The sequence below is a fragment of the Pelobates fuscus genome, chromosome 6 (assembly GCF_036172605.1).
Source record: "Pelobates fuscus isolate aPelFus1 chromosome 6, aPelFus1.pri, whole genome shotgun sequence".
Lineage (NCBI taxonomy): Eukaryota > Metazoa > Chordata > Amphibia > Anura > Pelobatidae > Pelobates > Pelobates fuscus.
This window is the reverse complement of record NC_086322.1, coordinates 74090293-74103640: the sequence shown is the minus strand read 5'-3', so window position 1 is coordinate 74103640 and position 13348 is coordinate 74090293.

The window sequence follows — 13348 nt, the reverse complement described above, 5'->3', positions numbered from 1 at the left end:
CACAGAGAAACACACAATGCATCCATTACACACAAAGACAATGCAGCCTTTGCACACATACACAGAAACACACAATGCAAACCCTTACACACACATGCAAACACACATACTGCTTCTCTTACATATACACAGAAACACAATGCATTTCTTACACACACTCAATGCACACACTTACAGACACATACCTTGCATCCCTTATGAATACAAACACGGATTCACACAATACATCCCTTATACACAAACACACACTGCTTCCACTACAAACAAATACACTGCATTACCTACACAAACTGGTATCCCTATACACTACCTACCATAAGCACACACATTAGATCCTCTACAACAACACATAACACATCCCCTACACACTCCACTCCCTGTGAGCGAACTCATGGGTGGAACATGTAGGTGGACTTTTAGGTGGGCCTTATGGGCATACTCACCGTCAGGCCCTGGGGCCCAGACCTTGAGCTGTGTAAGGGGCCCCAAAAAAATGGAGCTGCTTCCCATTCTACTAGAACTTTGAATTTTGTGACCACAGTTACAAGCAGCCTCCAGAGATCCTGTTCTACACCAGACCAGTGGGGCCAAACTGCAGCCCCTCACCATCCTCATCTGATTGTAAGTAGGCAATCCAGGATATTATTAGTGACACTAATCTATAATTTACCTCACATTAAAGGGACACTATAGCTTAATGAAGTGGTTCTGGCACTATAGTCCCCAGAACCACTTCAGCTTAATGAAGTGGTTCTGGTGTCTATAGCCTGTCCCTGCAGGCTTTTTAATGTAAACACACACTGTGTGCAGCACTGGGGTTAGTGGCGTTAGTTCATATGGCAGATCATATGGGTGGGGCATTGTGATGTCACATGGGGGGGGGAGCAAATTTTTCTTTTGCCTAGGGCGGCAAAAATCCTTGCACCGGCTCTGATCCTGGGCAGGTGCATCAGTCTACCGGTGACCCTCAGGAGGGGAGTGCACTGATTGCACAGCACTCTCCTCCTGCCCAGATCCGTTTTTACCGCAGTACAAGTGCCCACTGCCCCTAATTTACAGTGGCTCACACTCACAGCAAGCAGTGCCTGGAGCCCTTTGCAGAGACGGCAACAAAGAGGTTCTGCGGCAGCTGGCCGTCCTGCAAGCATTACATTAAACAGCTGTTCCCCATGCAGTCACAGATGGCGCTGTGCTGGGAGAATGTGATTACTCTTCACTTCCTCCCAGCGCATGGGAGAGAGTGAGGAGGAGGCATGATTTAATCTTACAACAAATCCAGTAAGCAAATCTTTATAAATTTGGGGGGATCAGCTCTGTTTCCACAGTTTCCACAGTTTATTGGTGTTTACTCTGATGTCTGTATTAACATTGAGGGATGTCTAAGTAGTAACGTCAGTGTGTGTCAGCAGGGCCAGCCGTTGGGGTGTGCAATCTGTGCGGTCACGCAGGGTGCCATGACAACAGAGGTGCCCGGCGGCCAACACAGCTCACAAGTTGGGTACACCAGCATATTTAATTTTAACGATTCACTGGTGGTCCACTGGTGCGCACCAGCAGTAGGTGCAGTCAGATCATATCCTCTCCCTCGTGGTTCCGGCACTCGTGGTTCCGGCACTCAGTTAGTGAGTCAGAGCACAGGCTCAGAGATTCTCAGCCTGCGCTCTGACAACATTGAAAGCCAGAGCCGTGAAGGAGCGGGTATGGCAAAGAGCTACTGATTAGCATAACATCAATATCCGTTATAAAACCAGGAAAAGGTGGGCATGGATGGTGAACTGATTAGGTGGTGCAATGGGCCACTTGACTGGTTTTGCCCCCCAGGTCTAAGGCTGCCAGCCCTCCCCTGAACCAACCTCATGCTGATGAATTGCATTAACAATGAAACAGCTGTCCATGGGTGGTTTACTGGCTTTGCATCGTTTTCTAAGTTCTGTTTCAAAGCTGTTGTATACAACAAACACAGACTCAAAGGAATCCATGTTTAAAATGGAATGAGGCAAAAATGTGATTCTTTGTTAGACTAATTTGCATATGCCAACCAATAATCCTTTGCAGTAGTAACATCTCTGCAGATGTATGATTTATGTGGTAAAAGCAAGTCTTGTGGCTTGACTGGTGTGCAGATTTGTGTTCAACATTGTATTAACTATCCACAGACTTCAGGTGGAAGGGGTTTTCAATCACAATTTTTCCCCACCGTAACCTATTTGGATTTATAAATAACAAAAAAGTTGTGGTGGGGAAAAAGTATGGATGAAAACCCCTTCCACCTGAAATAAGTGGATAGTTAATGCAATGCTAAACACAAATACACACACCAGGCAAGTCATAAGACTTGCTTTTACCACAGAAATCTCACTTTAACAGTGCTCTCACTACTGCAAGGGATTCTGGGTAGGCATATGCAAATGAGCTCAACAAAGAATCACATTTTTGTGTATTTGCACACAAATACACCACTGCATGTGTGTCTGTGTTCCTGTGTGTATCTCAGTGTTTGTGTAAGTGTGCATCTGTGTGTATGTGGCAATGCATACATCCCAGAATTCCAGCACTGCACACACATACACCCCTGCATGTAAACCTGTGTGTCTGTGTGTATTTGAGTGTGTGTACATATCTGTGACAGTGTGTATCTCTGTGTGTGGTTATGCCAGTGTGTGTGCACCAGTGTCTGTATCAATGTGTGTGTATCTGTATGTCAAAGTGTGTATCTGAGTGTGTGCATGTGCTAGTGTGTGTGTATTTGTGTTAGTGTGTATCTGTGTGTTAAGATGTGTGTGTGTGTGCATGTATCAGTGAGTATCTGCATGTCAATGTGTATGTAGATCTCTGTTAGTATGTATGTGCATACATCCAGGCAATAAAACACACTGCTGCAAACACAATCATTGTATACAAACACACCCCTGAGTACAAACTCCAAAATTCTATACAAACACACCCTTCACTCATCAATACTACACACAATTGTACAACTGCATTTAAAACACTACATCCAAACACACCCCTGCATGCAATTACAAACGTTACATACAAACACACCCCTTTATTAAACACTAAAATTATATACAAACACCAACTCAATACACAAAAGCACAACTGTATTTAAAAGTCAACACTACGTACAAACACACACCCTTGCATTCAAATGCAAACACTGCACACAGGGTCGCCACCAGACAGACATACACACATACACACACAGACAGACATACACACAGACATACAGACAGACATACAGACAGACAGACATGCAGACAGACAGACATACATACAAGACAGACATATACACAGACATACATATATTCACACACACACACAGCTCATTTTCCAGCCACCCTCCTGTTTCTTACCTTGTCTTTGCAGGAGGGTGGCTGGCTGTGGCTGATGGGACTGGCAGTCGGCTGGCTCTCCCTCTTCATTGTCGGGCGGGCACTCCTCCCACGCAGAGTGAGGTGGAAGGAAGTGACCACTTCCTCCCTGCAGCACTTGCGCTGCGGCGGCATTTTTTTTAAAGGGGCCCGCTATACCACGGCCACAGTGCTGACCGGGCCCATCGGGTGTGTTGTCACCCCCTGATGGCGGCCCTGACTGCACACAAGTACACCTCTGCGTTCCAATGGTAACAGTACATACAAATACATCCCTACATGCACACATATACTCTATTCAAAAACATGCTTATATTCAAATTCACAAACACTGCTCATAAATACAACCCTACAAGAATTACCAAATGGTAGATCCCCAGCTGGCATACCATTGTGGAAGTTGTACGACAGATGGGTACCTATCTTTTCACCACAGCCCTCTCTACATTTGTTCCATCAGTAGGTTGGGGTGGAGACTGTGAGTGCATGCCTGAAAGCTGGGGGCTGGGAATTGGGGGGAGGACAAGGTACAGGGGGGCCAAACAAATGCTTGCCCAGGATCCAATTGATGTTAAAGACAGTCCTGGTTGTATCAGAGTCCATAGAGATGTTTAAACAGCAATTGGATAGATATTTGCAAAAACATAGTATTCGGGGATATCATTTTTAATTAGTGGGGTAATAGCTTCTTGATCCAAGCAGATATCTGCTTGCCATTCTAGGGTCAAAAAAAAATTGTTTTCCTAGTCTGCAAAATTGTAATTGCTTTTTTGCCTTTTTATGGATCAACAACAAAAAAAAATAGGGGAAATGCTGAACCTGATGGGCGCATATTTCTTTTCAGCTATGTAACTATGTAATATAACTAACTCCAAATCAAAGTTTGTTTAAGTGGCACAGTGCCACTGACCGTGGTTAGACACAGCATTAATATAGCCAGTCTCACACAAGGATCAATGACTGAGGCTACCATTCACTCAAAGTTGTGAAAAGTGGCACTTGAAGTAGCTAGGAACTTTATTCATTTTTATATTTTTTTTATATAGATTTGATTAGCCGTATTAGTCCAGTAGACAAGATGCCAAAATTCCAGAATATCCCAGTATGCAATTATACCTTTTATTGGACTAACATAATCAGAGGCGGCTCTCTAATTAGGCGGTTTAGGCGGCCGCCTAAGGCCTCGCGCTGGCTGGGGCCTCGCGGCCGCCTAAACCGCCTGTTGGCAGAGTGTGTCAGGTCCTCGGTCAGTGACCGAGGACCTGACACCAGGAGGGGGCCCGGCGGCTTGCCCGGTATGCCGCCGGGTGCGAGGCCCCTCCTTGCTGCCAGGCCGGCCACCGCAGACACTGGTCTGCAGCTCCGCAGTGTGCAGAGCTGCAGACCATGTGACTCGCGAGAATTGGCCAATCAGAGCGTTGCCGCGGGTTACCACGGCAACGCTCTGAAATCTCGCGAGATTCCACGGTCTGCAGCTCTGTGGAGCTGCAGACCGGGAGCAGGGGCCACCGGACCACCAGAGAGCCCACTGGACCACCAGGGAAAGGTAGGCTCTCCCTCCCCATCACCCCCCACCAAACTCAGGCTCACCCCCGACCACCATCACCACCCACCACCACCCTTAGCCTCACCCCCACCACCCTCAGTGTCACCCCCCACCACCATCAACCCCACCACCCTCGGCCTCACCCCCCACCCTCACCATCACCCCCCACCACCCTCAGCCTCACCCCCCACCACCATCACCCCCCACCACCCTCAGCTTCACCCCCCATCACCCCCACCACCCTCAGCCTCACCCCCACCACCATCACCCCCACCACCCTCAGCCTCACCCCCACCACCATCACCCCCCACCACCCTCAGCCTCACCCCCACCACCATCACCCCCCACCACCCTCAGCCTCACCCCCACCACCATCACCCCCACCACCATCACCCCCACCACCCTCAGCTTCACCCCCCACCACCATCAACCCCACCACCCTCAGCCTCACCCCCCACCATCACCATCACCCCCCACCACCCTCAGCCTCACCCCCCACCCTCACCATCACCCCCCACCACCCTCAGCCTCACCCCCCACCCTCACCATCACCCCCCACCACCCTCAGCCTCACCCCCCACCACCATCACCCCCCACCACCCTCAGCCTCACCCCCACCACCATTACCCCCACCACCCTCAGCCTCACCCCCACCACCCTCAGCCTCACCCCCCACCACCACCATCACCCCGCACCACCCTCCGCTTCACCCCCCACCACCATCACCCTCACCATCACCCCCACCACCCTCAGCCTCACCCCCACCACCCTCAGCTACACCCACCACCACCATCCGCTTCACCCCCCCACCACCGTCACCATCACCCCCCACCAACCTCAGCCTCATTCCCCACCACCATCACCCACCATCACCACCCTCAGCCTCACCCCCCACCACCCTCAGCTTAACCCCCACCACCATCACCCCCCACCACCATCACCCCCCACCACCATCACCCCCCACCACCATCACCCCTCCCCACCATCACCCCCACCACCCTCAGCCTCACCCCCACCACCCTCAGCCTCACCCCCACCACCATCAGCTACACCCACCACCGTCACCATCACCCACCACCGTCACCATCACCCCCCACCACCCTCAGCTTCACCCCCCACCACCCTCAGCTTCACCCCCCACCACCCTCAGCTTCACCCCTGCCCACCCTCAGCTTCACCCCTGCCCACCCTCAGCTTCACCCCTGCCCACCCTCAGCCTCACCCCCGCCCACCCTCAGCCTCACCCCCCACCACCCTCAGCCTCACCATCCCCCATAACCCCCCACCACCCTCAGCCTCACCCCACCCTCAGCTTCACCACCCCTCAGCATCACTCCCCCCACCACCTTCAGCATCACCCCCGTCACCACCCTCAGCATCACCCCCCACCACCCTCAGCATTACCCCCCACCACCCTCAGCATCACCACCCTCAGCATAACCCTCCGTCACCACCCTCAGCTTCCCCCCACTCACCATCACCCCCTCCTTCTCACATCACCCCCTTCTCACTCTCACATTACCCCCTCTCACTCTCACATTAGCCCCCCCACTCTCACATTACCCCCCACTCTCACATTACCCCCCCACTCTCACATTACCCCCTCTCACTCTCACATTACCCCCTCTCACTCTCACATTACCCCCTCTCACTCTCACATTACCCCCTCTCACTCTCACATTACCCCCTCTCACTCTCACATTACCCCCTCTCACTCTCACATTACCCCCTCTCACTCTCACATTAACCCCCTCACTCTCACATTAACCCCCTCACTCTCACATTAACCCCTCTCACTCTCAGATTAACCCCTCTCACTCTCACATTACTATCACCCCCTGCTCCCTCTCACATTACCATCAACCCCCCGCTCCCTTTCACCATCACCGTCCACTCCCTCTCACCATCACACCCCCCGCTCCCTCTCACCATCAGCTACCCCATACACATAGGGTCTCAGACAAAAACACAAACATGCTCACAGAGACATACATTCGCACACACAAGGATACTCTCTGTCAGACACACTCTCAGGCACATACACAGGTAGACAGTGCGTCAATGTGTATATGTGACACTTTTTTGTTAGTGGGGTCTCGTGTTTGCGTTTCGCCTAAGGCCTCATAAAGTCTAGAGCCGCCTCTGAACATAATACTTAAAAGACATGCTTTCATCTCTTGGTCAGCTCTGAAGCAATACTGTCTATCTATACTGTCTATCTATTAGGACTGGTTGTATTCAATCATACAACCAGTGAAAACCTTTGAAAAAAGATAATCTTAAATTAACAATTTAAGTGCAGTTTTTCGACTTCTGATACTAAGTGTATTTGATATGTCTATTTAATATATCTTTTTTTATTTCGCTTTTTCTTCTGCATTCATTACGATTTTTTGGAATTAAATATATTGTTAACATTTTTCAAAACTACTTAAGGAACATTAACTTTAAAACTAAAAATATTATCTTTTATTTTTAATTTTTTGTTTGGTTCGGCAGTTACAGCACTGAAAAGCATATACATCAGCAGGTGAAACACATACATTGAGCAGTGCAGTATAGAAAGCTTGTGAATAAAGTAACTACACATATAAAAATATTATTTTTAAAGTCCGAGATGTTCCTTATTAGGTTTAGATAACTAGCTTCCTCTTGATTAAAAAAGATGATTAAAAAGTAAATTAAACTTACCGGTAAAACAGTGTGAAACAGCCTCTTCACTGTAGGCCAGTCATCATGATGATCTCTAATCCAAATCAGATTCTTCTCACAGCTAGCTATTTTGAAAAATTACTATTTCAATGTTTCTTTAGGAGTCTATTTAAAAAAAATGCCTTCAAATATGATTTTACTGGCAACATTTTGGATTTGCCATATGGCTAGCTACTATTAGACAATACCCTAGGGGTTATCTTAAATCTGTACACCATGATGCCCTGTTTTTTTTATTTTTATAATTGAAGTTTACTGTTTTATATTCAGTTGGTACATCTGCGATATTTCATTTTAACATTGCCACATTTTACAAAGTACAGGGTCAGACACAATTGACACACGAGGCAGGTCAATAACAAACAGTATAACACATCTAGTTTCAAACATTGATCCTTATGTTGTTGTGTGCCATAACGACTGGTGGCTGTCCCGTCTATACATCCCCATCGCTGGAGTCCTGCTGTAAATGGTAGGAAGGGTGATACCCCCTATTCTGTCTGCTTACTGTAGGTGTGAGGTCTAACTATGTTTTCCCTTGTAGGAGATACAGCATTAGAAGTGAAAAATTAGAAAGCTCCACAGCTGGGGAGGCATGTTTGCAGGTGGGCGCAGATGATATCTGAGCATGCGTAAGTGTATTCAAATTAAAAACTCAACCAAAAACCAGCCCTTAAACGTTAACCTCCTAAAATTCGAACAAGGGGATACCGGTATTGTCTTCTCCAAGATGTTGGTGAAGTGTGTTATAGTGTGGGTGTGGTCTCTAGTCCTGTATGCGAGCATTAGCTCCCAGCTTGCTCAGGGTGCTAGAGTATTGCTTGTGACTCAAACCCTCTTATGTTCTCCCGCCTTCTTCTTTTTTTTCTCCTCGGTCCCTTCTATCTCAGGATAGGGGGCTGGAGGGGTATAAGGCCTCCCATGGCTCCCAGATTTGTCTTGTTTTAGACTTAGCTCCCAGGGAGAGGACCGCCATATGTTCATACGCGTAGTTAAGTTTGATTCTGTCCACTAACATTGTTGCCGTAGGGCATAGGCCCGACCTCAACCTAAGAGCTATAAGTGCCCTTGCTGCCATGGCGATATGTGCCACCAGGGCCCTTTCATGAAAAGTTACTCCAGGTGGGAACTCGAGCCAGAGATACACCCCGCGGTCCCTTGGGACTCTAATGTGGAGTCTCTCCACTAGATTTGCTGCCGCGTCCCATAGGGGCCAATCACCCCACAGTCCCACCACACATGTAACATGGTGCCCCTTTCTAGGCCACACCTCCAGCATGTTGCAGTTGTTGTTTTTTATATATGACTGAGCCTGTCTGGTGTAAGATACCATCGGTAAAGGAGCTTTCGGTGCGCTTCTACGTGAGAGTAGCATCTAGTGATACCTTGTAGCGCATTTAGCCTCTTAATCCATCTCTCCTGTGTGACTATCTCCCCCGTTTCTTTTTCCCACTGTAACAACATGGCCATTTTGGTCTGGGCCTTAGGGGCCGGAAGGGCTCCATAACAGCTAGATAGGAGTTTAGGTTTCAATGGAGTTGTCCAGCACAAGGCTAGTAAGGATTGCAGTTCTTTGTCTGCAGGGGTAGTGTCAAGCGTTGCGTAATTTGTATGTGATAGTAGTATACTTTTAATCTGAAGATACAGAAATTTAAATTTGGATGGCAAATTGTATTTCTCCTGTAGTGTCGGGAACGGGATCAGTGTGCCCCCGGCAGTCAGTTGGGATAGTTTTGTTATACCTTGATTCACCCATAGTTTTATGGGGATCTCCGGGGAGACCGCCTTTAGTGCTGCTATTGGCGCTAGTCTGTGGTATTTGGTGGGTGCGCGCTTCTCATGTTGTCGAGTGTGTCCCAACCGGCCAGAGATGCCGCTGTAGTAGGGTACGGGGGGGGGGGGGGAGGTTTTCTCAGTAGTGGGGGGGTCCACATGTGTGCTGTCAATAAGTCCCCTGATAATTGCTGCCTCTCCATATCCACCCATCCTAGCAGGCCACATGGTGCATGGAGGTTAATGGCCTGGGCCAGAAGAGCAGCCCTGCTGTATGTTCTCTGCAATATCTCCTTCGCTACTCTGGCTCTGCTTTTATGCCATATAAAATCCATGAAGAGCTTCTGCACTTTGTCACAGTAACTCTTAGGGGTTCGGATAGGTAGCATCCTAAATATATATAGCAACTTGGGCAGGGAAATCATCTTGAGGGCATTTATACGACCGGACCAGGAGATTCTCACCTCCCTCCATTTGTCTAGTTCCTGTCTCATTGTTGTCAGCACATGGTAGTGATTGAATTTTATCAGTGTTGCTATGGATTTAGTTATTCTCACTTCCAGGTAGACTACGTAATCGTCTCTCCAGTCAAATTGAAAGTGACCCGACAAGGTCTCTTGCCTGTGATATGGTATGTTAATCGGGAGAGCTTGCGTTTTACAAGTGTTAAGTTTGTAATAGGAGATTGCTCCAAAAGCTGACAGCAGTTCCATCAGCTGGGGGAGGGACGTTTCAGGGCTGGATAATGCTAGAATGATATCGTCCGCGAATAGCGAGAGTTTGTGGGTCTGATCTCCTATTGATATGCCTTTTATGTCTGGGGAGTCTTGAATGTGTTGGGCCAGAGTTTCCAGGCATAATATGAACAAGAGCGGGGACAGGGGGCATCCCTGTCTGGTACCATTTGTTATGTCAAATGGGGGGGATATAAAACCTGCGTTGGAAACGCTAGCTGTCGGGTGGGAGTAGAGTGCCGTTATGGCGGTAGTGAATGCCAGGGGGAATCCAAATTTCCTCATCACCTCCACCATGTATTGCCAATTTAATCTGTCAAAGGCATTCTCCGCGTCCAGCGCTAAGAGAAGGCCTTCCCTTGACTGCACCTGTATGTGGTGGAGCATGTTTAGGAGGTGCCTCGAATTATCTGAGCCCTGTCTCCCCTTAATGAAGCCAGATTGTTATAGTGAATGAGTTGTGGTAGAAGTGGGCTTAGTCTCTCTGCTATGATTTTGGCATACATTTTTGTGTCTGTGTTTAGCAGTGATATTGGTGTAAAGTTTGCGCATACAGTTGTTTTTTTGCCTGGTTTGGGTAAGGTGACTATGTGGGCCAGGAGCATCTCCTTTGGGAGGGATCCTTTCCGGAAGCAGGTATTAAATACCTCTGTTAAGTGGGCGCTTAATTGTGTTTGGAAAGTTTTGTAATAGAGTGCTGGCAGGCCATCCAGCCCTGGGCTCTTGGCCGAAGGTAGGGCTGTTATATGTTTTTGTACTTCCTCAATTGTAATAGGTTTAGTAAGGTCCTGCATATCTTCTTCTTGGATCTTTGGTAACTGGGTCATGTCTAGGAAGTCATTTATCTGTTGTAATGTTGGGACATTATTATTAGAGTCCTCTTTAAGGTTATATAGTGTACTGTAGTATTTAGCAAATTCTTGTACAATTTTGTCTGGATTAAGAATTGTGTCCCCATTTGTTGTGTGAAGGAATTCTATCCTCGTAGCCTGGGCCCTTTATTTAATTGGGAGGCTAAAAGAGCTCCTGCCCTATTACCAAGTTCAAAGTGGCGCTGCTTAAATCTGCGGAGTAGAAAGTTGGTTTTGGCTAGTTCTAATTCCGACAACTGACGTTGTACATTTTTTAAGTCTAGTGCCTGTTGAGGTGAAGGGGCTGCCTTGTTAAGAGAGGAGATCTCTGTCAGCTTTTTAGTTAGATCTAGGTATTTGTTAAGTCTCTGGGCTTTCGCATAACGAGCGTGTTTTATCAGTACACCACGTATGTAGGCTTTGTGTGCTAACCAAAGCGAATCAGGCCTAGTGTGAGGTAGCTTATTAGTGTCAAAGTACAGGTTCAGTTCGTTACGAATATCTGTAATTGTGTTTGGGTTGGTGAGCAAGTGCTCGTTCATGCGCCAAGAGCCTCTACCCCTAGTGGGGAATTGGTCTCCTAGCTGTAGCATTACTGGCGCGTGGTTCGACCACGTAATAAGTCCCACCTCGGTCATCTGTACCTTTAGTATCATTGAGCTGTGAATGAGGAATCTGTCTATTCGGGAATAGGAATTATAGACAGGGGAGTGGAACGTGTATTCCCTCTCTCCAGGGTGCATTACCCTCCATGGATCCATATATCCCTGTGTCAGTAGGATTTGGTTCAGTTTGCGTATTGTGGAGCGTCTGTGAAGCGTTGTGTTATGTGTCACTTCTCTTGAGGACGTAACGTCCATCTGTTCGTCTAGGATAAAATTTGTGTCCCCTCCTATTATCACCTCTCCTAGTCTCCACTTGTCTAACTTTTGATATATCCTCTCCAGAAAGGCTGGTTGGTCAGAGTGCGGGCCATAGATATTAGCTAACGTGTATTGTGCGTTATTGATCGTGCATTGCACCATCTGGTATCTCCCATGTTTATCCGCATGTTTTGCCACCAAGGTGAAAGCTATTTCTTTACTAAGGAGGATTGAGACACCTCTTTTCTTTGCTGCATAGCAAGCATGGAAATCTATCGGAACTGAGGGGAGTTGAACTTGGGGCGGTGTCCCCATTTGAAGTGGGTCTCTTGAAAGAACACTATGTGTGCCCGTGCCCTCTTTGCCCTTTTTGAGGGCCCTTTTGCGTTGAGCGAGAAAATGTTAAGCACCATTTTTGGGATTAAGTCTATTTTCTATGACCAGGGACCCCCAGTGACCCGGTGTGGTGTGTTCACAGCAAGACATTTTTTTTTTAATTCTTTATTTTTGTTGTGCATGGTGTAACAATAGGCTTGTTCAGCCACAATAGCAGTCACAAGCAGTAATGTAACGAACAGTTGAAACATAATGTGGCATATGAGTATACTGCACATTTTTAGTTTTGTAAGAGAGAAATAAATGGTGATAATGCAAGAGAAACATGCTTGACTTTTTGTAGGTAAAACAGGGTGATGCTAAAACTGCCTGTGAATGCTTATATGAGTTTATCAGTATGAGGCCCTGCAAGATATCAGGCTCGGTAGGCTTAGTGCATATAACAGGAAAACATTAACTTTGTGTGTACTCCATGAGTGTTATTCCCAAGGGTGCTGAGTAGAACAATATGCAAGATATCAATGTGTTATATTGCTAGACAGAATGCAGGATAGAGTAAAACAAAATATCATAATATAGCCCCTAGGGAACTAGGCTGGTAAGATTAGTGCTTAAAGTGGGGCAGCGATTCTGTGTTCCCCGAACCCTGGGCATGAAGCTGGACCCCATGGGACCTGTGAGAGGCAATTTAGCCGATACCAATCTGTGGCAGGCTAGTGTCCTTGGGTGGTATGAGACAGGTAGCGGTGGCTGCTTTACTTACAGTTGCCATTTCGGGAGGGGTGTGAGTGAGTCTCGGCTGGGCGAGTCGGTCCCAGAAGGCCTGGCAGATCGCCTCGAACCTTACGTCGAAGGCCTCTCTCCAGCTCTGTCCCATCAGGCTTGTTTGGTCGCATAGGGATTTCGGGGTGGCGGCCATCTTAGGTGAGCCGTGTGGCTCAAAGGTTTTTTGTTTTTCAGGCTATGTGGAACAGGTTGAGCTGGCCCTGTGGGGACCGGGATAACCCCCACCGGTCCAAAGGGGGGGGGTAACGGAGCTCTGAGCGGTGTGTTGTGTGCCTCTCACCACCGGTGGTCCCTCAGCTGCAGTAGGCCTCAGATGTGCCGTCTCGCGGTCCGTTCGACCCAGGCTCCCCACAGTTTGCTTGGCTGTGGTATT